Below are 5,652 nucleotides of genomic sequence, written 5' to 3' on the forward strand. Positions count from 1 at the left end.
GTTAACTTAACAGCAATATATCTGTTACTTGTTTACTTGCAGTTATGGGACATATTATCTGATACTGGCATTTCAAAAAGATATGGAAAATACTCAAGGCAGAATATGGCATCATTTTGATATTTTTATTTTAAAGTCAATTTATTATATTTAGATAAAAATGGCATTTTTGGGGTATAGTGGATTAGTGTCATTTAGTGTTTAGTTTTTTATTGAATTAAGTTTTTTTATCTATATTTAAAAACTTTATAATCAAATTTCAAACTTATAAAAGTTGTATTTTGTATTTTTTTTCTAACTGTTTATAAAATATGAGAAAAATATGCCTTAACAGACATTAAACAGTACAAGTTCTCTGAAAATTATCTTGATATGCCATTTTAGTTCTCACAAATAGAAGAAAACCCGAACCTAAACCGACCAAAGAAACGCAGCCCCACCACCCGAACGTCTCGTTATAGCACTCTCGACCCATACACACCCTTGACCCGCCTACAAAAGCCACCTCTTTTGAGCCTTGATATGGTGGTCATAAATAACACCACCAACACCACCATACAACAATGACCCCAATGGAATGTTGGTTATCAGAATGTTATGATTAATACCCGCGCTTTTTGAACCAAACAGCTCGGAAGTGATTGATACGGCTGCTGAAAACACGAATCCTGAGCAGACACCGATCAACTCAGTGGCTAAACGCAGACCACTCTTACTGCCTGAGAAAAATAACACAAGAAACGCAACAGGCATTGGAACGAGTGACAGAGCTAGCCATCCAGTTCTAGTAGTATATCTTTCTGCATAAAGTTATAAACTGAATAATATTAAACGTGGCAATTTTGACCCGTTTAGACCAGTACTAAAAATATTACTTTAGACTTACTAATACTCGTATGGGTCGGGCAGAAACAGGTAACCAAGTCAGGGGCAGCCGATATAAGCCGACCGAAAAACGAGCATTTCGAATAAATTGTAACAATCGCTTCGGTATCCAAACCATACCCAAGCGATTGACAAATCTGTCCTAGATTATTACTGTAAACGAGCCCGATAGTACCCGTACAAAAATACCCAATGTAGTAAAGCCAGAAATCAATTCGGGTCACCAGCACCCGAGCAGAATGTTCTTCACCAAGAACCATTAACTGATCTTTCTTTATCATCTTATCAAAAACACCAAAATCACACTTCTTCAAACTAGAAGCTGATTCCTCTTCACAAAACTCATTATAATTATTAATTTCGACCAAATTGTGCGCGCGCTTGAGGCCATAAACGATCTTTGGTAACACTAACGGAAACACCACCAACAACATCGCGACAATAAGTATATTTTGTGACTGTGTGTCTAAAATAAAAAGATAAAGGCCCGTGAAACCGGCTAGTATATACAAAAACATAAATGTATGTGCATCATCTTTGTTGTTTGTGTCATCTGTTAGAAGGTTGCTGGTTCTAGAGGTTTGGAGGATTGGGAATAATGCAGCAATGGATGTAATGAACGGGACAAACGCGTTTAGAATAAGGTAAGACGTGCTGCTAGTATTATTATTTCCGTGTGACAGTGAGCTTATTTTAGTGGCGATGAGATTGTACAAGGCTGCGGTTAGGCCGTTGAAACTAATGCTGAGTGATAGCGCGAGTGGCGAGTTATTAGGAAAGTTTTTGATGCATAAAACATAACAAACAGTGTTGAACCAGGTGATGCTGCAACCAGCTGATAAACAAAGAATGAATGCCTGTCAAGTATAATATTTTTGTTAATTTTTGTTATATTGGAAATCAATTTGTTTACACATTTTCCATTTTGTCATTTGTATTTTACACTTTTTTTTATATAATTTGTTGAATAAAAAGGTTATAATTATATCTTTATTCACCTACTGGTCACCAAACCACCAAACAAGTTTGCTTGCTCTACCAAGCAAGTTATATAACTAGTTTAATATGCAGCCAACAACTTATTAGGACACCAAACTAAACTGCATTTTGACTTTATTTAGCAAGGGTCAAAAGTACATATTTACTATTTCGAAATAGCAGATACTTTAAAATAAATGTGTTTTATTAGTATAATTAATATTTTCTTGAAAAATATTTCATTATTAAAAAGAGATACTTGTATTTAATAAGACGGTTGCGGAAAAAAATGGTGAGAATGTATATGGAGGCGAGCGCATAATAGATATTGAAATCGATTAACTAACCATAATGTAAGGCAACGAGACGAGTCTCTGAATAAGAAGCCATTGGAGGCCATAACCGAATAAACCAAGGAAAGCAGCCATGACAACGATAACGCTTACTGGACAGTGCATTAACAAGACACCCGAACACCAGCCGAACAGCTTACCAAAATCCGAAGCCATTGATAAGTAATTTAGGTCCACTTGAGATATCTCCAGGACAGATTTTAGTTGGGTTGAATAAGATGGAAAGTCGAAATTTGTACCCATAAACGCTTGTATCCATATCGTCGCGACTAATACCGTCCATTTCGTCCATTTTATGGGTGCCTTCATAGTATAGTTTTTGGCGGGAAGAAGTGGTGTTGTATGTGTGTATGGGATTTTATAGGCTGGTGTTTAGTTGGCATGTTTAGAAAGTTGTTTAAATTGTGGAGAATAAACTACAGGTTTTGCCCCTGCATTATTTACATTTGCATTTTAGACCCATTTCTGGTGTGTTATTATATTACATTTTGTGTTACAACTTCCGAGGGGTAAAAAGCACTCGAACGATTGAACGAGTGTTGTAGTAATCACTAGTCAGTTGGTGGGGTAAGGAGAGATTAATCGAAGACTAATTAGAATTAGTTGAGATTAATCGACGTCTAATCAGGGTTTTTATAACCCTGAGTCTCGAACATGCCATTTTCCTGTACATACACAGGTCTCCCGCAACAACGCATCAGGAAGAAACAACCAGTTATTATTATTATTGTTGTTGTTGTTAATGACATGTGCTTCTACTGCTGCTTTTTTGATTCGAAAATCATTCACCTGTTGTGTTGATGATATAATGAAAGTTAGTAGAGGTGATGGCCATTATATAAGTAATGAAAAATACTCTTGAAAAGTTTAGTACTGGCTTTATTTGGGAATATTTTGTCTATTGGAGTTCCTTTTTTGTCCAAGACCATTAAAAATAGGAATCTTATATTCGTACAAAGAGTCTTTGTATGTGTATCATCACCTTTTTCTATGTTGTCATATCTCCACCGTATGAGTCATATAGGTCTGATACGACTCGTCCAGTAAGTGTTTGAATATGTGAAAGAGTTTGTGAGTAACCAAAGCCCAAAAATATTGCAATCACGTGATTAATAAAGTGATTAAATTATTGTAAAGTAGGTGTCCTATGTTTGGTATCTTTTGGTCAAATGGATTATGAATTACTATAAGCTCCATATTACTTTGGGATTTGGTGCATTATAATAGATTAATAGGGTAAGTTGATTTCTAGGTGGGCTTTCGGCCCACTAGTTATACGGGTTGCACAAAATATAATTTTATGAAATATAGGGGGTGTTTGGTAGAGGGATTTGATTGGGGAGAAATGGAATTAGAAATATTTCTTTTGTTTGTTTTTCACTTTTCATTTCTATTTCTCTTTCTATTTCTCTAAAACTAGAGAATTCCATTTCTCTTTAAAACAAAGAGAAATCCATTTCTCAGCAGCCTCCTCATAGCATGTCACCACCTCGTCTCCGGCCACCACCCCGTCTCCGGCCACCACCTCGTCTCCAAGTCTGCAACCGCCACCTCGTCTCCAAGTCTGCAACCACCACCCCGTCTCCGCCGTTCGCAGTGGTGAACACAGAGATGGTAACCGGTTATAGGTTGCAGGTGGTACGGGTGAACGGAGATTAGGGTTTCAAGTGGTGGTTCGTGGTAGGTTAGGGTTTTCAGATGGTCGGGTGATTGTGGTCGCAGGTGGGTGACAGTGGTGGTGGAAATCGGCGGTGGTTGCAGGTGGCTTCTGATTATCATCATCATCATCGCCACCACAACCACCACCACAAAATCTCCAAAGAGGCAGTGATGACAGATCTGAGCCTCCTTTTTCTATATCTTATGTTCCAAAAATTTGAATCTTTTTAATTTCTTGTGTACTGTGGTTGAAGAAGGGGGTTTGGTGGCGGCAGCCGGTGGTGGTGGGCTGTGGTTAAAGAAAGGGCTGTGGTGGTGGGGCTGGTGGTGGTGGTGGGGCTGCGGTGGTGGGGCTGCGGTGGTGAGTGGTGTCAGGTTGGGTGGAGGTGGGGTTGGGTATGGTAGAGTTCTCTGTTTATTTTCTCGTGTACCAAACAAGAGAAATGATTCTCATTCTCCATACCAATTCTCTTTCTCTACAATTCCATTTCCATTTCTATTTTCTCTTCATTTCCATTCTCTGTACCAAACACCCCCTAAAGGTTTATGTACAACACAATAGCTTAAGCAAAACTTGGGTATATTGCAAGATAGTTTGTATAACTTAGATTATGTATTAAACATACAAATATTTAATTACTAAATTGTGGCCCATTTAATGACTTTGCGGGTCCACGTATATAAAATATGACAAATTTGCTGTTGACTTAAAAAATAGTAATAATTAACAAAATTTTTATTTATAGTCATTAGACTATGTGTTGTAGAGGGTGTTACTGAAATTAAAAAGTGATGTCAGTAAGCAGTGAGACATCATGAGTCTAAAGTTTAAACAAAGGAGTTTTTAACCTCCCGCCATTAATTTATAAACAAATTAAGTTCATTGTTCGTTTGTAAATACTAGTTAACTTGTCATAACTCATAAGTGATGATTTGAGAAGTAAGTTTCGGGTTGATTAAACCCAATCAATAATCCAAAAAACCAATTAGTAAATGTATACTTAAAATGGGTTGCGACGCAACTTGTTGCCCGTTTGCCTGCCACTTTATTGTAATTGTTTTGACTTTAATTTAAGCCAATATTTACCTCTAACTCCGTTAAACTCTTGGCCTAACCATTGCCACGAACCTTAAACCAGCAGCCTAGTTCTATCTACGGCTTTAACTTTGTTGGTTGGTTTTAGCACGGTGACAATTATTTCTAAGCCAAACACTAGTGAACCGTGAACGTGTGATAATTAAGCTCGTATTTGACCCGATCAAAATAGAAAGCCACAAAATGAATAGTGCTTAATTTATAAAGTATTTTAAAGTTTAAACTATAGTACCATTATTATTATTATTATTATTATTATTATTATTATTATTATTATTATTATTATTAATCACGTTAACCACCTAACAAGTATATAAACAGATAATTTATTATTATAATAACTAGCTATTGGTAGATTTTTACTATGAATTAATCGCCGTCGCTTCCACGATGATATTGAGATCCTTGATCTTGTCTCTGTTCTGAAACACGTTGAAGTTTTTAAACTTCATTCTCTTTCATTTTTAAATGGTTACGTCTCTTGGCCCTAAAAATATATAAAATAATGTTTTTAAGTAAGTAATATTAAATTCATTGAAACCACAAAGATGAGAGATCCTAGAACATGAGACATGTTGTGACAGTTGAATCAGATCCGGTTTTGGACCATTAAAATGCATATTCAATGTTCACATTAAGTATTCTTAAAAGTAACTTTTTATTTGAATGACTGACTTATGA

The 5,652-nt window shown here is 36.3% G+C and overlaps 1 pseudogene; it reads right to left on the reverse strand.

Moving 5' to 3' along the window:
* Nucleotides 1-337: 337 nt before the first annotated feature.
* On the reverse strand, nt 338-2,530 carry LOC143575034 (protein NUCLEAR FUSION DEFECTIVE 4 pseudogene; annotated as a pseudogene).
* Between the last annotated feature and the right edge of the window lie 3,122 nt (nt 2,531-5,652).

This window comes from Bidens hawaiensis, unplaced genomic scaffold (genome assembly GCF_021521415.1).
Source record: "Bidens hawaiensis isolate Kalapana, Puna unplaced genomic scaffold, B.hawaiensis_p1.1 tig00027287_1, whole genome shotgun sequence".
NCBI classification, from domain to species: Eukaryota; Viridiplantae; Streptophyta; class Magnoliopsida; order Asterales; family Asteraceae; genus Bidens; species Bidens hawaiensis.